This window comes from Mixophyes fleayi, chromosome 1 (assembly GCF_038048845.1).
Source record: "Mixophyes fleayi isolate aMixFle1 chromosome 1, aMixFle1.hap1, whole genome shotgun sequence".
Lineage (NCBI taxonomy): Eukaryota > Metazoa > Chordata > Amphibia > Anura > Limnodynastidae > Mixophyes > Mixophyes fleayi.
In genome coordinates this window covers 126,242,324-126,269,606 of record NC_134402.1, presented here as the reverse complement: position 1 = coordinate 126,269,606, position 27,283 = coordinate 126,242,324, and the positions used below count along the sequence as shown (strand labels likewise).

Genomic DNA, 27,283 nt, shown 5'->3' with positions numbered 1-27,283 from the left:
TCGCTCTAAGGTTAGGACTTCCTCATCATTTATATCTAAGAGTTATTTATAAAATTTCAAAATGAGGGGGTGCTCTCACAACCAGAGTAGCTATCAGGAGAGAAATGGTGAAAGGAATCACCTTAAGAGATTGTTGATTGAGGCACTCCAGTCCCTTGGAAAATATTTATTTAAGAACAAACTTTATTGAAAATGTATTAAAAATTGATGTGCCAGATAACATCATAGTCGGCGAATAATAAAATAGAGAGGTGATGAAAAATAAAGATAAGTGATAGAAATAATTAAAAATACCCTTCCGGGAAGCCGGTGGTCACAAAATTGTGACACTTATGATTTATTGGGAAAGATACCCATAATTATGGACATTGTATCAGTGAGATTCAAAATAAACCAATTTATTGGGATTCAATTATATTCCCTATGTTCATCGATACATAGTATGTCACATATAGCCAGCAGGTGTGTCCACTCTAAATTAAGTAATTGTAGTGTAAGAATGCACTTGTAGGGTTTATAATTTATCAAAAACACTCAGGTACAGTAGTCTGACATAGACATACAAAGGAACTTAAGTAAATGTATATAGTTCCTAGGACTCAGGATTGGTACTCTAATCTAGTACCCTCTCATACAGTGTGTAAGAGAGGGATTAACTAGGACATGACCACAGAGGATTCCTTTCTAACACATATCTGCTACATAGGAGATTGAGTCAGTTCTACCTATAATAATATTGCTGGTAAAGATCTGACTAGCGATATGAAGGAACCTCAAATCTCCTGTTTGTCAGACAAAATTGCCCTGGTGTTAAAGCCCTAAACAAAGCGCACTACTAGGTTCAAAATTGTAACATTAATTAGAGTGTGACACGATCGCGGCTAACTCCGCTGACCGGCTTCACACTTCCGGGTGTGTGACGTCACGCGTCACACGTGACCCGACGTACGTTTCGCCGTAATCGGCTTAGTCATCGGACAGTATGTGCAGGTCCGTTCAGCATTGGCAGTGTGCTGTCCCGCTGCTCTGATTGTGTTTAAAACACAATCAGAGCAGCCGGGCAGCAACCTGTTAATGCTGAACGGACCTGCACAGAGTGCAGCCGTCAGCAGCAAGCCCCTGCTAGGGGGGGCGATCGGGGCGATCGCCCCCCCCCCTGGATCCGCCACTGGTCTCATGTAGCGTTGGACACAATTGAACCCTGGAAGCAGGAAAAGACACATGCATGAAAAAGTGCATTTATGTGCATATATTCAGTGAGATGCATCTCAAGGTGTATCCATCTGTTCATTTATGGTATATGCTCCAGGTTTATGTCAAGAGTAACAAGTGTGTATACTTACGCCTAACAATGGCGTAGACAAAATGCAGTTATGGTGTAATGATGCATCTTGACAGTGTTAGTAGTAAACGGAGAAGTCGCATTACACTATTTGTACACAGTATAATTGTGTAATGAAATGTCACATACATCAGCGAGAATAGTGCCTTGACCGTTATTAATAAATGTGTAAGATGCATTTAACATATGAATTAAACTTACAAACAAATACAAAACACACTAAACTAAAACCACTTACAAACATATTTTTTGCTGCACTCCAAATTGAAATATAATTTAAATAATGTAAATAGATGGCCGGAACTAAAAAGTGAAGCCATACAAATGAATTAACCACTATCAGCCAGACGCGTCAATCTATAATCATCCAATCATAAGTGGCTAGCTACTACTGCCGATTGTCATCATTATTATTGTGTCTCATTGTACCAACCCTTCAGCACATGCAAGAGATACAGCTCCTGGCAGGTGTCTACCTCAGTCTCAAGTACGTGCGCACACCTCTACTTTACTTGGCCTATCCTTCCCTTGCCATTTTCACGTCTCCAATTATTAAAATTAAAGTCATTAAACTTAAAGGGTGTTTTCAGGACCGTTGCGGGTATCTCCATCCTCCCCTGCAAGCTTGTTCCCACACACCGCGGCACAAATTCCTGCTCCCGGAAGTTAAGAGCAGGAATCCGGGGACTTGGAGGTTAAGGGAGAAGGTCGAAGTGCTGAAATATTTTTTTTTGGGTGTTTCGGCGGGCTGGCGGAGCGCTCCTGCTTTGCTTATCAAGTTCTGTTGCCCAGGGCTGGCACCACTATTAGGCGGCTTTAGGCAGCTGCCTAGAGCGCCGGACTTTCGGTGTGGTGGGGGACATGTATAGATGTATATATGTATATTTATATCTATATATATCTATGTCTATATAGATATATGGTACTGGGTTAAATACCAGTGGCACCACATGTCAAACACAGTGGCTAACTAGTATTTGCACTTGTGGTCTGTGGGTTCCGTAGAGGACCATGCATTTACACCAGTCCATGCATTTACCCCAGAATACACATGCGTTCCACTGCTTCTGATGCTGGGAATGAATTGTTGCTTGTGGGGGAAGCTGCCGAGATTAGAGCTGTGGTCCACCTGGGAACAGGGGCAGGTATTTTATTTCATATATGTAAAATTAATGAATTATAACTAATGGACAGTAACAGAGGACTAGTGAGCAAATACTAAATAAATGGGTTGATCAAACATTAAGCATTAAGCTGTCTATTTATGGAAAGCTTGTGGGCAAAGGGTATGTGAGAAAAACACTGGCTAGCAAAGGCAAGTGGTTTGGATAGCAGGTGAGCAGGAAGGCATTTTAAAGAAAAGCTGGTGGGCAGAGAGGCATTTGTTAAAAAAGCTGGCTAGGGTGCCTATGGCAGGGGTGTATGTAAGAGATAAGCTGGTGGGCAGGGGGGCATGTTAGTTAAGCTGGTGTTATGTGGATAGCGTGTGTGACAAAAGCTGATGGGCAAGGGGTGGCATATGTGAGAATAGCTAATGGTCAGATGGACATGTGCTACATGTATACAAGGGGAGGGCTGGCACGTTTTAGTGCAGGGGGCAAGACTCGACTCAGCAGCCTATATTAAAAGAAAAATTGCAGGTGGTCAAGTGACCCAGCCCAAGATGGCCCAGCCGGGGGGGAGGGGAGGCGAAATGCCCCCCTGTCCCCCAGCCCAGCCAGCCCCTGTGTGTAACAGGTGAGTGATGTCAAGTTGTTTTGGTTTTACTCTGAAATCTAACACTTGGAGCTTCCCCTCTAGATATCCTGCATCGACAGCATTCTGCATCAGACATCAGTGCATCTGGACATCAGTGCATCTGGATTGCAGTCTTACCAGCTAGCAAGGAGAATATAAGAGTTGTTATTTTTATTTTACAAGTGTGTAGTGTGTGAGGGTCTGGGAAGTGAGTATTGGGTGGGGAGGGGCAGTAGGCTGAGACTTTGCCTAGGGCACCAAGCAACCATTGCACTGGCCCTGCCGTCGCTCCTGGGTGGTTTCCCAGTTTGTGGTTTACAGTACCTGTGGTGTTTTCGGTGTGGGTGGCTGTATGATATGAAAATGCAAGTAACCAGTAGCCAAGGGAAAGTCATGAATATGGCTCACACAGTAAACCCAACTGACCATGCAACATGCTGCATTTCTGTTTGATCTGCATTGAACTGGGAGTGTGCGATGTCGTTTTCATCTGCCCTGCACTGATAAGGCCAAAGGCCAAAATAGATCTGTCTGCAGTTGGTTGTTCTGGGTCAGCACAAGCCACTGTCGTGCTCTAAAAACCCAGTAGATGTGGCATTGACGTACAGGACTGCCATGCAAATGACATTTTCTGGTCCCTCAAGTGGTTATAAATATTAAAGAACTGTCTCTGATTTGTTTGTCCCTGATAAGGTCCCATGTTTTAGTATTGGCCATCTCTATAGTATAGTATTCTTCCTACTCTTAATTTTGGATGCACATTGATCTATTCTCATTCTTATGGCTTTTTAATTTAACTATTTTTGTACTACAAATACTATTTAATAGGGTGGGGTACGTGTTTTCAGTGCGGAATATTCCGACACCGAGAAGTCCTCCAAATAAAAGATGAATCTGTAAATAGAATAGAAGTCACACTGACGTTAAAGGCTCCTGACGGACACCTCAGTAGTCGGACTCACTTGCGGTCAGCATCCTGCGCCAATCGGACAGCTGCAACTTCGGTATACAGGTAAGTCTGCTTTTCTTGACATCGGTTTTTTACAGATTTGTCTTTTAATTGGAGTACTTGTCGGTTTTGTTATGGGGGTAATCGTAAAAGCGATTACCACCGATTTCATATACAAGAAAATGATTTTTTACACAATCTCAATATAACCTTTCCCTTGACTCCCTGTGTATCAAATACATGTGTGAAACTATGGCAGAATTTTGCGCAAACAGAATTTTGCATCGTAACAGGATGTTTCACAGAGGAGCAGAGTTCCGGCAATACAACCTCTGCCATATGTACAGTGAGACCCTATGTGGGCTTTCCATTTGACACATCATATAAAAGAAAACATGATTCATCAGACCAAGCCACCTTCTTCCATTGCTCCATGATCCAGTTCTGGAGCTCACGTGCCCATGGTAGGTGATATCAGCGGTGGAGAGGTACTTGACCGTCTGCGGTTACGCAGCCCTATATGCAGCAAGCTACATTGCACTGTGTGTCCAACACCTTTTTATCATAGCCAGCATTAACTTTTTCAGCAATTTGTGCTACAGTAGCTCTTCTGTGGGATTGGAGCCTTCACTCCCCACAAACATCAATAAGCCTTGGCTGCCCATGACTCTGTCGCCGGTTCACTGACTTTCCTTCCTTGGACCACTTTTGGTACTTACTAACCAATTCATACTGGGAACAGCCCACAAGACCTGCCATTTTGGAGATGCTCTGACCCGGTCATTTAGCTGTTACAATTTGACCTTTGTTAAAGTCAACATATCAAATTCAAGAACTGACTGTTCACTGGATGGCTATTATATCCCACCACATTGTAACGAGATAATCAGTGTTATTCACCTCACTTGTCAGTGATTTTAATGTTGTGGCTGATCGGTGTATAGCCCACTAGGCACTTTTTACCTTTGCAATCTAGCTGACCCAATATGCAGTATGTAGCACTTATCTTAATGTATTAAACTCCCATTGTCCTATAGATTTAAAGCTTTCGAGCAGGGCCCTCTTACCTCTCTATCTGGCTGTATTATCCAATATTGTTTTATTATTGTATTACCAATTGTAAAACGATACAGAATATGCTGGCGCTACATAAATAAATGATGATGATTTGTTGTATAAGGCTAGAATAAGTCATGTATATGTTATAATATAATCCGCTTCCCTTTTCTACCGTTGTTACCTCCTGCCAGTTGTCCTTTCGTACAGTACTCATAGTAGTGCTTATATTGGACAGAACAGTATCTTAGTGGTTAGTACTTCTGCCTCACAGCACTGGGGTTATGAGTTCTATTCCCGACCATGGCCTTATCTGTGTAAAGTTTGTATGTTCTCCCCGTGTTTGTGTGGGTTTCCTCCGGGTGCTCTGGTTTCCTCACACACTCCAGAACCATACTAGTAGGTTAATTGGCTGCTATCAAATTGACCCTAGTCTGTGTGTCTGTCTGTGTGTGTGTGTTAGAGAATTGAGTATGAGTACTGTACTGGAAGCTCCAATAGGGCAGCGACTGATGTGAGTTCTCTGTACAGCCGTATGGAATTAGTGGTGCTATATAGATGATGACAGTAGAAGTAATAATTGTATTAGTGCTGGAAAACACAGCTTGAATGGCTATTATTATATATATTATTGATCTATTCTCCATACACACATGCTCTGCACAGACTTGTAACTCAACTAGTATGGGGTCCATTTACTATTGTGTAGTGGAAACACTTGTGTAAGCCGCAGCAATACATAATGTAGCACAGCTGATATTTATTATGTCTGGGCTGCACTGGAGGCCCCCCTCCTACACAAACTGATTTTATTGTTCACCTTTTCCGGCTTCCTGGACCCCATAGGAACAGGTAAGCTAACGTCATACTGTGATGGCATTAGTTTGCAGCGAAAAGCATTCTTTTCACTGCTTCATAAATTACTTACACCATAGTCCCCACAGAGATCTATGGGCACTGCCAGGGCCACCATCAGGGGGGTACGGGGGGTACTCTTGTACCGGGCCCGGGGTCACCAGGGGGCCCGGCGGCTCTCTTACATTTTCATTTTCATTCATTCGCTTTTTTTTTTTTTATGCATGTTGTTTTTCCTCCGACCACAAGGGGGCGCCCCGACGGCCGACAGTGAAGCAGTCCTGGAAGTTAATCACCAGGCTGCTTTTCACTGAGGGTGGGCTGCAGCACAAGCAGGAGGGAGCTCAACGTCCTGGAGCTCAGATAGGCTGCTGAAAGCTTTTCCATTACCAATGAGGAACGGCCAACATCAGTGTGAGAGGTGAGTTGACTCACATATAGGACTACAGAGCAGTTTTTAGTGTTTGTAGTGTGTCACAATTTGAATTGGGGCACTACTGTGGCATAATATTATCTGGGGACACTACTATGTGGCATATTATTATCTGGGGCACTACTGTGTGGCATATTATTATCTGGGGTGCACTACTGTGTAGCATATTATCATCTCGGGTGCACTACTTGGCATAATATTATCTGGGGACACTACTGTGGCATATTATCATCTGGGGACAGTATTGTTTGGCATAATATGTTCCGGGGGCACTTGTTTGGTGTAATGTGATTGATTTGGGGGCAGTATTGTTTGGTGTTATATGAACTGAAGGCACTATTGTTTGGCGTTATATGAACTGGGGGCACTATTGTTTGGCGTTATATGAACTGGGGGCACTATTAGGCACCCTCCCCCTAGACGTTGCTGTACACGCCCTACCGGCAGCGAGCTGCGGCACAGAGTATCCCTCGCTCGGTGTCCCGGGGTGCACACCCTAATGAAGTGTTCTGCGCAGTCCTATGGGTAAGTGACCTGAACTGAACACTCTCGCACACGTGAGGAGCAATTTAGTCAGAATTCAATGCTTGATGCTATAGGAAGGGGAGAGGGACCTCTGAATGACTTTCTTATAGATAGGAGGCTGGCATGGTCTGTCTGTGCGGTTTGTCAAATGTCTATTTGTTTACACAATATAGTCACACTCCTCTTACATGGCAGTTTTCAGTTTTACATTAATAAATACTTGGGGTGTAACACAATACTTTATAACCTTTCTTTGTGTCTGCTTACTGCGTCTTCCGTTAGCCTCACCTGCCACTGATAACTGATGTTTTTATGGATAATCGAGTTAATCCCGCTTACTTTTGTGTTGGACCAGCCCACTGTTTGGTCCCGCCCATGTGAGGCCACTTCCAGAATTTTTTCCAGGGCAACTCTAAGTTCCCAATCTGCTGATGGTGTGATGTGACCTGACGTCACACTGATGTTCCCGCCGCCACTGTAAGAATAAGGAACAAGGAGCAGCAGCTGCAACATCTGGGTAAGTATATTTTAAAGATATTTTATTATCACATTTTTTTTTACTCTGAATTTTGTAGGAGACTAGGCTTCCAAGTATGATAATGGGTTAAGCTGTATTTCTTAAGGGATAATAGTTATTTTCTCCCTTAATGTCATAAATTAAGTTTTTTGTTTTTTTTGGGGGGGGGGGGCATTCATCGGGGGGGCCCTGCCTGTTTTATTTGTACTGGGCCCCACGATTTCTGATGGCAGCCCTGGGCACTGCAGTAACCTACAAAAAGTAGATTACTGCAGGGAAATCTAATCTAATATGATGCCCATTGTCCTGTGTTATGGCTGATTGCAATTTTGTAAATAGACCCCTGTGTCAGTAAGCACGCACGGCTGAAAATCAGAGGCTCATCGATGCCAGTTCAGCATTTGCCCAAGTTACCTGATAGGCTGAAACTCCTTTCAAATGTAAGGTTCAATACAGTGTAGATCAATTGTGCTCTAGCTTCTATGCACCCACAATTGAAGAGTTTCTCATGTTTCTATTGGTCTTGCAGAGACACACACAATGAGGGCCTGATCAACCATTAGGCTGATCAGGCTGCAGCCTGGGGCGCTGGGTTCTGGGGGGCACTGCACCAGCGATCTTTAGCAAGTTTTTTTAAAAAAAATGTTAATATATCTAAAATATATAAAATGTTGGTGCTTGCCTCCTCATTGATCGGGGCCGCACCTGGTCTCAAGTGGGCGGCCCCTGACTAAACCTGCACACAATGTGGTAAATGCAGGCAGCTAACAGCACATCCGATGCTGTTAGCTGCACTGACAGTGTGGCGTGGTGCTAAACTTAGTGTGGTCATGTGAGATGATCACATGACCACATTAGTCATTGAGCCTGCGCCTGCACTGACAGGTCAACTAACAGCGAAGGAAAAAAAGGGGGGGGAGTACAACCGCACTAGGTCTATAGCCAAGTATCCTATATAGATCAGTATATAATTGATAATATATTATCATTGAAATCAGCAGAATCGCTGAAAGGTGCACCCTATAACCTAAAGATGTGTAGGTAACAAGAAGAGACAGAACAGAGGTTATAAAGTGGGGCACTCTAGGATACGAGGTTAATGGAGATGTGTATGATAAAAAGCAAATCTTTATTGGTATATGTTAAAATACACACATCCTAGCAAAAAGAAAGCTACGCGAAATAATTAAAAGAAAACAAAAATAGTGAAATTAAAAGTTGCAAATCAACTGCAACAATCGCTCTATGGTCAAATTCTTAAGGCTAATAAATCATATAATATGATATAAATGGAAGGGTCAGTGGGCAAATATCAGGTTCTAATGCAGAGGTATATTTGTAAAGATATCTATCCTCTGTCTATCTTATCATAGTGGATATCATAGACTACCAAGTTAAATATTCTCCTATAAATTAGAGCCCTAATCACTGTTCTAATACAATTCTCAAGGACAGAAATATAGTATAGTCAAGTAGTATAGCTGGTATGTATCAGTTGTATAGTATGAGCATTTCCATTAATAATAAGTTCATTGTCTATCTGAAAAAATGAAGGCAATATAAGCCATCAAACTATACTCTGTCCCAACAAGGGGATACACTTAGTAATATGATTAAGTATGTATAAGTCTGACAGGTTTAGAGACTGTGCCTGCTATGGTTCTTAGTATACAAGGCTAAACAAAAATGGAGATTGTATCTGCTATCCGTGTTATCACACATGCTAATAGTTTGTGCAGAGATTAGTAGCTCATAAATCCTTTAATCCTGAGTCATATGATGGTATTGTTCACTAAAATGTCCTCAAAACCCCACAGTTAATTGTATCTCCGTTATCACCTGTGATTCATAAAGGTTCAAACATTAGTGAGCGCTCACATTAACATTTTTATGTGAGTCTGATTAGCCTATAAACTGTCTCCACTGAGATTAGTAACACATAGCATTTGTAATCTATCTAAATGCTAGTATCTTATGCTTCAGTCCTCTGACCCTAAATAGAGAAGCGCTAGTCGCTATGGTGTCCCCAGAGCCCCACACATCGCTATCATTTAAATTTAATTTGGTAAGTCTGTAAGGACTAAATAAATATAGAGCGCTATCTACATATTAGTTTTAGAGACACATAGAGCGAACGCCAACGCGCGTTTCGCTTAGTTAGCTTTTTCAAGGCTTTTTTAAAAAGCTAACTAAGCGAAACGCGCGTTGGCGTTCGCTCTATGTGTCTCTAAAACTAATATGTAGATAGCGCTCTATATTTATTTAGTCCTTACAGACTTACCAAATTAAATTTAAATGATAGCGATGTGTGGGGCTCTGGGGACACCATAGCGACTAGCGCTTCTCTATTTAGGGTCAGAGGACTGAAGCATAAGATACTAGCATTTAGATAGATTACAAATGCTATGTGTTACTAATCTCAGTGGAGACAGTTTATAGGCTAATCAGACTCACATAAAAATGTTAATGTGAGCGCTCACTAATGTTTGAACCTTTATGAATCACAGGTGATAACGGAGATACAATTAACTGTGGGGTTTTGAGGACATTTTAGTGAACAATACCATCATATGATTTAGGATTAAAGGATTTATGAGCTACTAATCTCTGCACAAACTATTAGCATGTGTGATAACACGGATAGCAGATACAATCTCCATTTTTGTTTAGCCTTGTATACTAAGAACCATAGCAGGCACAGTCTCTAAACCTGTCAGACTTATACATACTTAATCATATTACTAAGTGTATCCCCTTGTTGGGACAGAGTATAGTTTGATGGCTTATATTGCCTTCATTTTTTCAGATAGACAATGAACTTGTTATTAATGGAAATGCTCATACTATACAACTGATACATACCAGCTATACTACTTGACTATACTATATTTCTGTCCTTGAGAATTGTATTAGAACAGTGATTAGGGCTCTAATTTATAGGAGAATATTTAACTTGGTAGTCTATGATATCCACTATGATAAGATAGACAGAGGATAGATATCTTTACAAATATACCTCTGCATTAGAACCTGATATTTGCCCACTGACCCTTCCATTTATATCATATTATATGATTTATTAGCCTTAAGAATTTGACCATAGAGCGATTGTTGCAGTTGATTTGCAACTTTTAATTTCACTATTTTTGTTTTCTTTTAATTATTTCGCGTAGCTTTCTTTTTGCTAGGATGTGTGTATTTTAACATATACCAATAAAGATTTGCTTTTTATCATACACATCTCCATTAACCTCGTATCCTAGAGTGCCCCACTTTATAACCTCTGTTCTGTCTCTTCTTGTTACCTACAGGTCAACTAACAGCATCGGATGTGCTGTTAGCTGCCTGTCAAGAAGACAGAAGTCCCAGAACCTGGAGAGAAGAGGAGCAGAGCAAGGTAAGTGCAGTTTGTTAAATATCCAGGGGGGGAGAGGGATGACAGGGGGGGTGGGGTTAATGATTTGGCTAGAGGGGTGGGGGGAATTAATGAATTGGCTAGCGGGTGGGGTGACGGTGATGGTGGGGGGTTAATGAATTGGCTAGAGGGGGTTAATGAAATGGCAATGGGGGGGTTAATGAATAGCTAGGGGGTGTTAATGAATTGGCTAGGGGACTGTTAATGAATTGGCTGGTGGGGGGGAGGTGTTGAAAAACCTTGTGGGGGCATTATCTCTGTATTGTGTAGCGGTGACATAGATGCTATCTGTGATCACAGCGGTCTCTAGAGTGTTAAATACTAGACAGATGGGGCTGGTAGATGTTAGTATATGATTATGAATAATTTTTATATATTGTATTGTCTATATATGCCTGTACTAGGGGGTTGTTTTATTTGGTCATAATGGAATGTTGTGTTTGATCAGTCAAGGTTTGTTAACATTTTGCATTATAATGCAATTTTTGCACATTTTCAGTACAGGACTCCAAGTTTCCAGAAGCCAGCGAACTGACAACAATGCTCCAAGAACAAGCAAGAGAGAACATCAGGTAGTCTACGCTGCAAGATCAGGTAAGAGAGAGTGACACAATTCTGACTGCAGAATTTTCCTGTAATGACATTTTAATTTGTTTACTGAATAAAGTGTTTTATGTACTAATTAATATTTGACAACTTTGTGTGTGTATATATATATATATATATATATATATATATATATACACACACACACACACACACTCACACCTTGGTGGGGGGCAGCTGGTGTGTTAGCCTCTGGAACCCTTAATCAGGCCCTGCACACAATGATAGGGTACAGAGTAGGCTTAGGCTGCTGGCTGCCACCCATGTAGAAGGCACAGATCAGCTTGTCTCCTGTGGTTAATAAACATGCCCCTCACTCTTTAAGTGAATAAACTCTATATTAGCTGTTTGATGTCTCTCATCAGAGCTGAGCTTCTACAAACACCTGGTCACGTCATCCTCAGAGCAGAGAGTGCAGACAGGCCAGAGTGATTTGCTTGCGCTTGAGTTGCAAACAGCAATCCTTCAAAGAGGCTGACAGAGTCTGCTCAGCAGACACTAGCACCTAATCTCTGTTTTCTTTGCCACATGTGATGATTTTATTAGCTCTTCTCAAGGACACAGAAGGTTTAGTTTGTCACTATTGGTTCTCCCTTTCACAGACATTAACCTATTCCCCAGATGACGTTCTTGTCCAAGCAGTTAAATACATTTGTTTTTCCGTTATTTAGGAGATGACAGCTTGAAATCAAGGACAGAGATTGGTAAGAAATTCGAGGACAAATACAGGATCATACCCCATGTTTTCACGGTATAAAATAACACAATACATGTTTATGTAATAAAACTTTTCCTGGACAGGAGCGATTCTGTTTTAGAAACTTTCTAAAGGAAGTCTCCATTGCATACGCTATCATGTTCTCTTGCCTGCTCTCAGATGTGAGGCAGTAGCGCCACCTACTGACAAAACTGAGGAACGGCAGCATCTTATTAGGGAAGGATGGGAAGAATTGAGAACTATTCTCTTTGTGGCGCCAACAAACAATAAACAACTGCCACCGTCCAGCTATTAAGTTGCATAAAAACAGAGGGCCTGATTCATTAAGGAACTAAGGCAAGTAATTGAATAATTTTTCTTACTTAAGCTTCCTGGATAAAACCATGTTACAATGCAAGGGGTGCAAATTAGTTATTTTTTTGCACATAAGTTATATACTGACTGTTTTTTCATGTAGCACACAAATACTTGATAGCTTATTTGTACACTGAAATTTGAAGTTGATATTTGTGTGCTACATGATAAAACAGCCAGTATTTAACTCATGTGCAAAATAATAAACTAATTTGCACCCCTTGCATTTGCAACATGGTTTTGTCCAGAAAACTTAAGTAAGACAACTTACTCAAATTATTGCCTTAGTTCCTTAATGAATAAGGCCCGGAGATGGTAGTTTTACAAGGTAAGGTTATTATCAGCGCAGCCATGAAAATCAAGACACTTATGAAACCTGCTTGTTGTATAGCTTTATTTCAATGAGTTCACATGCATTCTACGTGTTTGCCCCACAGAAAACAAGTATGTATCATGTGTATTTAATGAGTATGGATTTATGGAGGATCTGGTGTCCTTCGTACAAGGAATTCTTAAAAATATTTTTTTTACTTTACACTTTTCCAACTTAGTTAACAAACTTTAATCAAAATGTTGCCTAATTGTCAATGTTACCATGCAGAAGCATGACATAAACATGCTGTGTAGCCCAATTGGAATTAATTCCAAATGATAAAATATGAGAGCACTGAGACTGTATGTAACGGCTGTACGTATTTAGTATACTATTCCTAAAAGTTAACATTCACCAATAAAGTAAAAATATATAACAATTTATAATAACTAATAACATTAATTCTGTAAGTATTAAACAAACAGATTAAATACTATAATATAATGGCCTGGTACTAATAAAAATATACTTACATACAGACGTGATTGTCAATGTAGCTCAATGAAACTTTGTCACAGTATGTATCTTTGAAGAGCCTTAGAGTATTTACTGGTTTCAATGAAAATAAATGGAGTCAATATCAGGGCTCTGGCTGCCCTAAGCTGATACACCCATAGCGGATCCCCCTCCCCCTCAAAGGAAAATTCAGGAGTATTCACCAGCAAACAAATTTAGACAGAATCTCTTACCTGTTCTTGCTGTTCTTTCTTGCTTGCTCTTGCAGATTTGTTGTCGTTTAGCTGCCTTCTGAAAAGTTGGGGTCCTGTTTTGAAGATGTGCAAACATTACAAACTCTTTGAGAGCATCCTCATGAACGCCACACAATACAGAGATCATGCCCCACCACCAGCGGCCAATTCATGACCCCCCAGCCATTTCAGCGCACCTCAGCGGCCAATTCATGACTCTCCTGGCAATTCATCACCCACTTCCAAGTTATTTCATCACCTACCCTCCAGCCAGTTCATAATGCACCCTAGCTCCCCCTACATACCTTCCACTTGCCAATTTATAACATTAGTAAAAAGGATGTATGCATAAATGTCTCTTAAACAGCATTAAACCCAGTAGGTACATCTATACAAAAGTAAGTGCTTGAAGTTGCAAGATAGCATTTACGCTACAGGCCCCTATTGTTGCACTTTAGTAAATAACCCTTATTAAGTATTACCAGTTGAGCCCTTTTCTGAGTAAACAGATCTATTTTGCCATCCCATTGTGCAGTTTACCCTGTAGTATAATACAGGTCTATGAAAATGTTTTAGTCTTAATTCATACATTTGAAGAGTAGCTTAGATGATGTGCACTGGTCTGTAACAGGAAGCTGCTTAACATAACTTTACTTGTAATAAGAAGTGTGGTAATTTACAAAAGGTAGCACGGTATGTCATAAAAGATTACTTTATATAAATACAATAGTAAGTCCATATTTCCCCATTTGAAATATTGCAACATTGTAATACTTTAAGCTCCTTTTGTGTAAGTGATTCAGCTATTGAAATCAAAGTCAATAAGGAGATAAGGGAAGGTGGATGTTACGGGCATTGGTTTAGTTACACTGCTGTCAAACAGAAATCAATATCCTTGAACACTTGTAAATTCTGTATTATTATAACATACCAAAGATTTCTGATTTAGTTAATTTGTCAATTAATAGTCTGCCAAGTATGAAACATGAAACGGAAGGACAAGTGGGGGGACATACAAGTTACATTCAGAATTAGTAAATCCCTGTTAGAGGCTGTGCTGGTGCTCTTGCAGTCCTAAAAATGGACTAGAAATGAAGTAGAACAATCTGCTACTCCTGCAGCGCCCTCTGCCGAAATCTACATAAACAGCCAGTGTTTTTAATTATGCTTCACCAATAGCAAATGTGCAGCAGTGGATTGGACATAGGCCTTAACGGGAATTTTCCCGGTACACCGGGGGCCTAATGAGGCCAACCGTGGGCTGCTTGATGGGGTTTTGTTTCATTGCATCTTTTTTTGCCCTGTTTTATTTTTTGCTATCATTGGGTGTCGGCCGACATTCAGGGCCAGCCTAACATGGGGCGGATTGTGTTGGGGGGGGCATTATTGTGGTTGGTCCTTGCTTCTTATGGCAGCAGAATTTATCTTACACTCGTCTCCCCCATGCGTGGCCTTGGCCTCATCCTCGTCCTATCTAATAATAAACAAAGGTCACAATGTGACAGGTGTCGTCCAATGTGTACAGTGCGGGAAGCGTGGCTGCAATAAGGTAAGTGTAAGTGTGAGGGTGTTTTATGTCAATGTAGTGTGTGTCAGTGTTATGGCAATGTAATGGGGGTGAGGACAGGGGACCTTATGTCAATGTAGTGTGTGTTAATGTAGGGTGTGTGTGTGTGGGGGGCCTATGTCAGTATAGTATATGTAGGCAGAGGGATGGAAATGGGGTTGAGGACACAGGGCTTTTGGCAATGAAATGGGGGTGAGGGCAGGGGGCTTATGGCAATGAAATAGGGGTGAGGACAGGGGGCTTATGGCAATGAAATGGGGGTGAGGGCAGGGGTGCTTATGGCAAGGAAATGGGGGTGAGGACAGGGGGGCTTATGGCAATGTAGTGGGGTGAGGACAGGGGGGGACTTATGGCAATTAAATGGGGAGGGGCACAGGAGGCATATGGCAATTAAATGGGGTGAGGGCAGGGGGACTTAAGGCAATGAAATGGTTGTGATAGCAGGGGGGCTTATGAAAATTAAATGGGGGTGAGGGCAGGGGGGATTATGAGAATAAAACGGGTGAGGACAGGGGGACTTATAAGAATGAATTGTGTGTGTGTGTGTATGTTAGGGAATTTATATTGTAAGCTCCAATGGGGCAGGAACTGATGTGAATGAGTTCTCTGTTCAGCGCTGCGGAATTAGTGGCACCATATAAATAGACTATAATGATCATTTAACTAAATGGAGTGCCTCATTAATCTCTGGTGAACTTTCCTTCATCAACATCAGCTATTTATATAGCGTCACTAATTCCACACATATATTTATATATGTATATATATATATATATATATGTGTGTGTATACACACATATATATATAAGTAGATTTATATATATATATATATATATATATATATATATATATATATATATATATATATTGGTCAAAGTGGAAATTTAGAACAGTTTTACAATGAAGACAGTAGAGATGCAAGTATGGCATACCACTGTCTACCAGCCTACTTTGACCACTGTATATATATTATTATTTATATAAATATACACAAATCCTTTACATATATATATATATATATATATATATATATATATATATATATACATATATATATATATATACAAGTTAACCCGTGCATGATACTCATGCATTCTAGTCAAATCAAGCTACTTAAGGTTTTAAAAAGGTTCTTGTCATGCATTTGGACCTAGCCCAGGCCTCCTCAGGGGAAGAGCGTTAGTTCCCGATGCAAGCGGCCTTTTTAATGTGTGTTCATGAGGTAAAATTACCTCACGAAAATGAGTTTGACCCCTCAACTCGTAAATTTAGCCTTTACTACCCCTCCCACGGGGGGAAGGGGGGATGATGGAAGTTAACTGACTTAACATTCTAATTTTTTTGTCAAATAATGTCAGTATACCAAATTTCAGGTCAATTGGATGAGCCCTTTCTGAGAAAATAGTTTTTTCCACACACACACACACACACACACTAACGCACGCCTCTACACATGTGTGTTCATGAGGTAAAATTACCTCACGAAAATGAGTTTGAGCCCTACCAAATTTCAGCCATTTTTGAATTTTTTTTCCCACACACACTAAGAATTTAGTAGGTCAATGTATAACTCTGCCCAGCAGGTGGCGCTGCAACTTGGTTTTTATTTTCCACACACAGACGCCACTAAGCATTTATATATTAGATAGATATATATATATATATACACAATATTGTAATATATTAATTTATACATAAAATACACTTCATTCTGCAAATGTATCAAAATGTCATTACAGTAAAATTTTAGATTCAAAGTTAGACAGATTGTGCCGTTCTCTCTTGCCTGATCTTAGACTACCTCTCTTGCTTGTTCTTGCAGCATTGTTGTTAGTTGACTTGCTTCTGGAAACTTAGAGTCCTGTATTGAAAATGTGCAAAAATTGTATTATAATGCAAAATGTTAACAAACCCTGAAGGATTCAAACACAACACTCCATTATGACCAAATAAAACAACCCCCTAGTACCGACATACATAGACAATAAATTATATGAAAATTATTTATAATCTTATATTAATATCTACCAACCCCTGGCAGTTAATTACCCCCCCTTCCTTACCCAATTAATAATCTTGATCCCCCTGCAGCCAATCCATCCTCCCACCCAATCATGACCGTCCCCCCTGGCCAATTCATCTCACCCTGTAGCCAGTTAATTAACCCCCCCCCTGGCCAAATAATAATATTTATGCCCCTGCAGCCAGTCCAACCCCTAGTCATGATCTACCCCCCTAGCCAATTAGTAATTTTAATGCCCCTGCAGCCAATCCATCCCTCCCCGTCATGATCTCCCCCCTAGACAGTTAATTATTTTGATTCCCCTGCAACCAATCCAAGACCCCCCAATTCATGATCTCCCCCCCCTCCACAGCACCAATTATAACCTCCTCCTCTTGATTTCTCCCCTGAAATTTAACTTACCGTGTTCTTTTCTGGACTGGTCCTCTTCTCTGACATGTTACGCACCGCACTCGCACTGCCTGGCAGCTAACAGCTTTGAATTTGCTGTTGGCTGCCGCTTGTCTGAATGGATAGGGTGAATAACAGTCAGACTTTGGGCCCCTTGAGACCAGGGGCAGCCCTGATAATTGAGAAAATCGGCATTTTGAAGAAAAAATATGCATAAAAAAATATATATATTGTTTAAGTGTGCTGACGCTGTGCTCCCCAGTACCTAGTGCCCCAGTCTGCAGCCTGATCAGCCTATTGGTTGATCAGGCCCTGGTTCCAAGCAATGTTCCATATGTATAAAACTAAGAGCTTGTCGTCAATAGAAAAATGAATCCATAAATTCAATCAAAACAAATGTGGTAATCCTGATATGTTAATGCGTTCAAAGAGCCCTTCATCATCATCCTAATCATCATTTATTTATATAGTGCCACTAATTCTGCAGCACTGTACAAAGAAACTTACTCACATCAGTCCCTTCCCCATTGGAGCTTACAGTCTAAATTCCTTAACATACACACACAGACAGACACACAGACTAGGGTCAATTTAATAGCAGCCAAGTAACCTACTAGCATGATTTTGGAGTGCGGGAGGAAACCAGAGCAACCGGAGGTAACCCACGCTCATAACCCCAGTGCTGATAGGCAGAGGTGCTAACCACTAAGCCATCATGCTGCCCCCACCTTAAAAGGGTTAATGACTCTTCATCCACAGAATGATGAATGTAATGACAAGACCAATTCAGCATGTGTATAATGTTATGCAGAATCCACTCTTATTTGCTAGTATATGTATATGTCTTTCACAATAATTAGCACAAAGTAAATAGGTGGCATGGTTAAACATAGAACAGTAGGTGCAATGCACTCATTCACATAATTATGTATAGCACATATATAGAGAGAGATGAGATGTAACAAGTACATTAGTATTATGAGAGAATTACTCTGGGTACACACTACAGAGAATGTCTCCTGATGCAAAATCGATAATGATTTTACCAACGACTGAAAAAAAAAAAGTCCTGATCATCATGCCGATTCATGTGTACACACTATACACGTTTTATAAGATTTGCCTTTAGATCTGTGCTCCTCATCTGTCATAACCATCGGCTGAAAGGATCGTTACTCTGCACACTCTACAGAGATCTATGGACACTGCCGGCCGTGAGTGCACACACACTGCAGAATTAGAACAACATCGTTCCATTGATGAACAGGATTTTTAGTCCAGTTTAGAAATCCAAGCAAACAATACAATGTGCTTTGGAATGATAATCATTCATTGTTGCAGTATACACACTAATGTGATATTGGGCCAAATGGTCATTTATCATGTCATTGGCCCACTAATCGTATGAAAACACTGTTGTATGTACCCAGCCTAACACTGTTTTGAAGGCAATTTTCTGCATATGCTCTATGGATTTTTGTTCCTTACACGTTTCTCCATTACGCACAGTGGTTTTATCAGATGAAGGTGTCTGTATATGGGGGTCATGTTTGAAGGCTAGCCTGTTAATGCTGCTATCACACTGCATGGAGTATAAGGAACCAATCAGCAAGGAACAAACAAATGTCACATGCCCATAGCCTTATAAATGGAGCTTACAGCCCCACTGGCAGTTGTTCCTTCTGGATTGTTCAAGGGGAAAATTTCTGTGAATGCTATTATCTGTCACTGTGACTTGTGATGTGTTGTGATGAGAACTGTGACTTATCAGTGGCATGGCCTCTTACTCATACGTTACTCAACTGTTTACACTTACCCTCCAGAAGATCCTGGAAAGGAGGTGAAGTGGGAGGACGGAAGGCGTGGAACGCGGTGCATCACATTATTTTGGCCCCGCCCATTGACTCAGAGCAGCAAAACCCCCCATGAAATATAAATCTTGTTTTTGTTAGAAGTATATTGTGGAGCAGTGACATAAAAATTGTAAGATAACATTCCTTCCTTTCCCTATCTCATTGGGTGTTCTCCTGGTGTGGTGGCAGGCAGGCATCTACAAGTAGCTCCAACCTGTACCAGTACAGGCAGTAGTACTACTGTTAAGACCTCTACTAGTAAAAAAAGCTAATGTGGGAAGAAAATTGATGAAAGTGTCCTCGAAATTCAAACACTATTTGTCAAATTCAATCTCAAAGAAAACATCAGCTCTTGATGTAAGGAGGTGGATTAAGAGAGAATTTTCTGATGAATCTGGTGATTTGTCCAAAAAAAGGAATATAGCTAACATTCCATACACCACCCACAGTGCAAGACAGCGCTCAGACTATGTCCACTTTTTTTCTACTACCGCAGACACTAGTATGCAGACTAGAAAGGTCATTCCAAAACAGACAGCCCAACGCAGTGGTGCATTTTCTTTAAATTCCCATGCACCACCATGTCGCTCAGAGTGTTGAAGAACAACTTGGGCACTCACAGAATTCTGAGGAGAGTCTAAGGAGGGTATCCATGAGTGCTACATGTGACTCTGAGGTTTCAGATTCAGACACTGTAATAATAGAGCAGCCTCCTTCAAAAACCACAAATGCTACTACTACCTATATTCAACCATTTAGAAATGTGAGGATAGGTAGTAGTAGCATTAGTGTTGATGATGATTTACTCATAGAAATTCAGGAGGCTACTATGGAAGTTGCAAATGTGCAAGAGGATTAGGAGGATTATTGTGGCTCTGAAAATTAATGTGTTGTACATAGATTGGATAATGAGGATGATGATGATTGTGTTGAAGTAATGCAGCCACCAGTGTTACCACCAGCAGATGTCCATGATAAGCGCATTATCATTGCCAGGGCATAAGTCGGAAAAAAAATACATCTTGTGTATGGAAATATATTTATCTAAGTATTACAGTATTGTTAGAGAGGGTTAGGGCTAGGGCTAGGGATATGGTTAAGGACAGGGATAGGGACAGGGTTAGGGATGGGATAGGGACATTGACAGGGGTAGGGACAGGGTTAGGAATAGGGACAGGGATAGATTTAGGCATAATACATTTGAATTGTCAACCTAATAAATACTGTCTACTTTTTAATTGTTCTAATAATACTGTGAATGTCATTATATTGTCGACTTTATAACCCTATATATTCTGCTGCTCACCAATCATATTATGTCAATCCTGTAGCTATTGAACACATGTAGGTATCACACCTGTGTTGTCTCATCATCTGTTAAATAATGTCTACTGATGCCGACTCTGTCCCTCTAATGAGCTCTGCCACTGCTGTCTTCTCTCCAAAGTATTGCCGCCGATGCTGACCCTCTCCAATGTATTTGCTACAGTGTCGACCCTCTCCAATGTATTTGCTGCAGTGCTGACCCTCTCCAATGTATATGTTGCAGTGCTGACCCTCTCCATTGTATTTAGTGCAGTGATGACCCTCTCTAATGTATTTGCTGCAGTGTTGACCGTCTGCAATGTATTTGCTTCAGGACTGACCCTCTCTAATGTATTTGCTGCAGTGCTGATCCTCTCCAATGTATTTGCTGCAGTGATGATCCTCTCTAATGTATTTGCTGCACTGCTGACCCTCTCAAATGTAGTTGCCGCAGTGCTGACCCTCTCCAATGTATTTGCTGCAGTGCTGGCCCTCTCCAATGTATTACTGCTGATTCTCTTCAATGTGTCATACATGTGTTGTTTACATATTACCTAACCTAGTGGTTTCATCCTTTTAAAGCTATATAAATATTTAAAAATATTTTTATATACATTCCATATTGATATATATGACTTATATTATACATGACATAATTATATACTTGCAAATATATATGAGTGGCGAGCAGGGGCGGGCTGGCCCGGGGGGCAGGGGGGCATCGGTCCCCTGGGCCGCTCAGTTTCTCCATTGTATGCCCAGCTCCGTCTTCCCCCCCAGCTGCACTATAACCTAATTATTACCGGCAACCGCATCACATGACGGCCGCCGGTAAAAATGTCATGTGACGCGCCCGCCTCAGCGCACAGGCGGGCGCATCACATGACATGCGATACGGCGATGACGCGGACGCATCACGTGTCATGTGACACGGCCGTCTCTGCGTCCCCCGGGCTGCATCTTGCCAGCCCACGCCTGGTGGCGAGTCCCCTTGTTTGATTCAAAAGGGCAGCATTAAGGCACATACTAATTGTAGTCAGCCAGATCTACCTTACTCAAACCATAAAAAGCACTTATAGTAAAACAAGATGTTTGAAAGCTCGACTCTTGGCTACCGGTGAATACTCTACCCAACAATAAGTGCATATAAAAGTCTGGGGAGGATATATTAATTTTGACAGCATTGATACGGACTATCCAGAGGATATAGTGATAAGACCATATAGTAGGGTCCATTTTAATTTGGGAGACAATGCGGGAAAGTTAGCTTGGAAGGGCTTTTCAGCCAGATCTACCTTACTCATACCATAAAAAGCACTATAGTAAAAGTAGTCAAACAAGGTGTTTGAAAGCTCTACTCAAGTTGTCTATTTAGTTTTATCAATGTCTTTATCAGCTGTATTAATTAACTGTATTAATTCTACCACTGTCCATCCAATGAACACTGCCTGTTTCTATAGCATAAGTGTCTATGAGGGATGCTCTGTTATGTTCTTTTTTGATTTTGAAGTAGATGAGAGAGTAGGTAGGTATCATAAAAGTAATCCCTTTAAATGAAGGTACTTATGATCTCTAAAGTGCATTTTTGCAAGACTGCTAGACAATCTATTGTGTTCCCTAGTCTAGGGTTTGTATCTTTTATTAAACTGCCTTGTATGTGTGTGATATATTTGTGCCACTGCTCTGTCACTAATTTTAGCCAGTCAGATTGCTAGAGACTTTGGTGAAACTTGGGAAAGTTGTGAAGGGATCATTAGAAAATAAACTGTAAATGACTGGAAATGAATGTTAATGCTATAAGCAGTAATATAGGAGCAAAAACAGCTTAAAATGACTTAATTTTACCTATTTTCAACAATTTTTAATGAACTCCAGATCCAAAACCAAAACTAAAACCAAAATCTTTTGCGTTTGTTCGCCAAAACCGGTAACAAAGCCGAAACATGAAGTTCCTTGAGAACCAACACCACTACCGAATCCGAAACACAAGGGTCAGCACACATCTCTAGGTCTTACTATTCAAATTTTCACTTTTGTTCTGTGCAAGCTTGGAAAATAGCAGCATTTCCTGATTAACCTATTTCATTTTACATCTTAGCTATCCCTGTAGTGACTAACAATCTATCGGTCCAATAGATTTGTGTAAGGTTTTTGGTCATTGTACAAATTGGCAATATTTTATATAGGTGTTTAAATACTCAGGCAATACATTGCTTGCTATTTCAACTGATGATATTTTTCCAGACTTTGACTGGTGCAAAATAGGTATTATTTTATGCACTTGTTATTAGTGACATTTGCTATTTAAGCATGCAAATACCCAATCAATTCAAATAGTTGTTTTAAAAAAAATAAAGTGACTGACACAAAAGCCTTATATTTTTTTTACGCATTTGTTACAAACACTACTCAGTCTATCCATCCCCTCTAACTAATACCATTATTGTATATCAAGTTTATTGTATTGGTTGTGAGTAAGTTTATAGAGAAAGACTGAATGAAGATATAAAAGTACTCCCTCACAAAATATGATGTTCTTCCCTTACGTTAAAGCATTGATTTGATCAATATAAGTGAAACACATGGGGTTATGGACTGGCTAGCACTTTTTGACAGTTCAGATGATAATGAACCTTTATCAACCCATGACACGTAGCTTTCTTTATTCACACGTTTGTGGACTTTGAGGACAATATGTCAGGGACTACCAGTGGTGAACAACCTGTCAAGTACATTTGAAATAGCAATGAATTACTAGTGATTATTTGCAGTAGTTTGAGGATGGGCATTATAAGACTGTGATGTCATAGTCATCCTTAGAGGAATGATGAGGATGAACATTTACTCTCATACTGCGCACAATAATTTACTACCAGGCGGTAAGCCTAATATTGGTATGGGCGAAGAAGGCAAATGTGATCAGACAGCACCACATTGCTAAGTACATTGTACAAGAAAAGATGCAATGCCAGTGTCACTTATAAAAAAGCAAATATGCTGATACATTCGTATACTTACCTAACTTATTTAATATTTTAAAAAAGTAATTTATATAGCGCCAGCAAACTCTGTGGAGCTTTTTAACAGCGAACAATCATAGTAACAAAACAACACTGGTTATTAACAAACAGAAACAGAGGTTAGAGGGTTCTGCTGGCAAGTTAAAAATATATAGAATTAATTTAAATAATGAATCATCATCTTCATCATCAACATCATCATCATTTATTTATATAGCACCACTAATTTCGCAGCGCTGTACAGAGAACTCACTCACATCAGTCGCTGTCCCATTGGCGCTTATAGTCTAAATTCCCTAATACACAGACAGACTAGGGTCAATTTGTTAACAGCTAATTAACCTACTATGTTTTTGGAGTGTGGGAGGAAACCGGAGCACCCGGAGGAAACCCACGCAAACACGGGGAGAACATACAAATTCCTCACAGATAAGAATCAATCAAGGTAACACATGAGAAGACCACTGAGTACCAGGTAAAATGTAGAAATAAGTAAATTATTAAATGAAACAAATATAATTAATTTTATTATAAGATCTATAATTCTGGAACTAAAATTTAGAACTAGAAACCATAGTAGGAATAATGTTAAAAATAATTTTGAGAATAAAATATTTGAGACTCGGCACTAGCATGAAATGTGACATGTTTGTAGTTTGCTAGTTCTGTTATGGGGCTGACATAAATGATGTATGTTCTGGAGTCCCATGCTGTACAGAAGATACCAGACCACACAGGGCCTTGCTGTAGATCTGTACATGAATACCAAGCCCTCCCCTTTAGTTTACACTAGCAGAGGAAGTTCATCAATCTGGAATGTAGATGACAATCTTGTCATACATCACCATGTTTCCCTTTTGGCAACTCCCCCCCTGCCTCCTTCCCCAGCCCTAGCCTGTCATGTTGGCTAAAAAAACATGTAACATATGCACATTATTTTGTAATTAGAATAGTCATACAATGACAAATATGACATGTTCATTTGCATTTCCACAATTCACATCTTTGTTTCTGTTCTCTGTCTGTTGTGTGTCAGTTTTATGGTTGAGTCTGTTTAGGCAACCAAAGATGAAATATAGACATTTAGTTTACACATACCCTCATTATTCTGTAGAGCAAGATTATTCATTTCTAACCAATATATATTATATAATGTCATTCCCTTTTCTGCAACCATGAAAGTCACGTTTTAATGATGGAAATCCCTTTTTCATGCTCTTTTTCAGATGAAGTATTCGCCAATCTAGCTAAAGATAATTGTAATGATTTGGACATGTTTGGGGATATTGCTGGTTTGACTGACCGGAATAATTCTGTAGACCAATCTGGGGTTCTTTAGGGTGAAATGAAACCACCTGGTCGGCACTTGCCAATATTGCTGTAAATACGTGCTACACAGCTGTATTTTCCACTTTAGTGCAGAGAGCCAAGTGAGTAGCAATGCATTGTCCCTCTCACACACCAAGGCCTCATTCAGAATCGGACATAATTTAAATCAAAACCATCATTGTAAATTATGTCCATGAAAGTTTGCAACTTGCGTAGTATGCAAAATGACAGGTATATTATGCTACCTGAAAGTCTGCATAGTACGCAAATTGTGTACATAATAGTAAAATACCTGTAAAGTGTATTATATACTGAAAACACATGAAATACTTTATGCGTATCTTGCAATATAGATTCAAAAAAATCTCTTTTTTTTAAAAAGTGAAAAAATGAAGCCCCACCGAAAAGAAAAACCTGCTCTAGTGCTGCCAGCCCAAAAGCAGGGGAATGAAAAGCATGGGGTCCCCACCAAAATTGCAGATAACAGTATTAGGCTTTGCCAGTCATGGCTGCTGGCACTATAGCAGGAAAACCTCCATTGTGGGGTCCCCCTGCTACAGTACCAAACACAGTACTAATTAGCACCAGGCCAGTCAGGGCAGGGCTGAGTTCCGTAGGAGGATTGGGTTGCCAACAAATGTGATAAACCACAAGTTCCAGCATGGGCAGCATCCAGTGTCTGTTGAGATGTGTAGTGCACCAGGGGAAAATGTTAAAAAAACACACACACACACACACTATAGAAAACACAACGTGATTCTAAATAAAGACTCCCCCAGAACCCTCATTAATAACCTTCTTTATTTCCTCACCTAAGTATTGGCATGAAGGCTGGCATCTTCTTTTCAGATCTGGACAAATTAAATAGGACGTCCTTACCTCCAAGCATGGGGAATTTTCCTGTTATATATACATACAAAATTATTTGGCCACACCTGTTAATGATTGAATTGAGGTGTTCAATCAGACCCATTGCCAGAGGCAGGGGTGTAGGAACCAGGGGGGCAGAGGGGCAGTTGCCCCCACATGATTTTAGTTGGGTGGGCAAAAACTGTGTTTTGCACCCTATGAACTTCTACACAAAAGCCTTCATGCTACTTTCTGAAGTCATGGTATTTTGTGAAACCTTTTAATATGATTGATTGTCTTAGTATAACTACCAAATGTTTTTCATTATAGATTGCCTTAGTATAGATTTAATACAGATTGATTTGTTTATTTATAAAACTCTCTAAGTGTTGTGTTCATAAGCATTTAGTAAATAACCGGTATTGATGATGAACAACTATTCACTTTACATTTACCCAGTAACAAATATGAAATATAGCAATTTACATTTCTAGCACATACTATAACCAGTGTGGCAGTGACTGTAGATTAAAAAATATTCCCAATTAAATGAGATTAGGCTGTCAATGAAATCAGAATAAAAACTAGGTTAATGACTATGAAAAATGTACATTCTTAAGATGAACAATTCAATTTATCTATCTTTCTAACAGCTATTATAATACTTGGTAATTAATATTAATAATAATATTTATTTAATAATGTATAAATACATTTTTGGCCAACCCCTGAAATACTGACAAAAAGTAACATAGGAGTAGGAGTCTTTGTATATCTACAGTCACTGTTACAACTGTTGTAAAATGAGATACCAAATGCAAGAAAAAGGGTCACCAAGCCCCCACATAAAAATTGTTGTTCCTAAGCTCCTGGCCAGAGGTGTATAAAATCAAGCACCTGGCCATGCAGTCTCCATTTGAAACATTTGTGATACAAAATGGGTCCTTCTGAAGAGCTCAGTGACTTCAAGCGTGGTACTGTGATAGGATGCCACCTTTGCAATAAGACAGTTCGTGAAATTTCATCCCTGCTGGATATTCTACTGTCAACTGTAAGTGATATTATTAGAAAGTAGAAGCGTTTAAAAAAAAACAGTAACTCAGTCATGAAGCAGAAGACCACGTAAAATCACAGAGTGGGGTCAACGACTGCTAAGGTGCATGGTGCGTCAAAATCGCCAGTGCTTTGCTAATTCCATAGCTGCAGAGTCCCAACCTTCTTCTGGCATTAGTGTAAGCACAAAATCTGTGCGGCGGGAGCTTAATGGAATGGGTTTCCACAGCCGAGCAGCTGCATGCAAGCCTCACATCACCAAGACCAATGCCAAGCATCGGATGGAGTGGTGTAAAGCACACTGACACTGTACTGTGGAGCAGTG

At 40.2% G+C, this 27,283-nt stretch overlaps 1 long non-coding RNA gene across 2 annotated transcripts in view; it reads left to right on the top strand.

The window, feature by feature from the left end:
* The first annotated feature begins 6,190 nt into the window (after nt 1–6,190).
* LOC142105869 (uncharacterized) overlaps nt 6,191–27,283 on the top strand; it is a 91,397-nt gene continuing 70,304 nt past the window's right edge. For both annotated transcript variants that reach the window (XR_012679724.1, XR_012679723.1), the window contains exon 1: nt 6,191–6,360. This is a non-coding gene — a long non-coding RNA (uncharacterized LOC142105869). The remainder of the gene's footprint in view (nt 6,361–27,283) is intronic.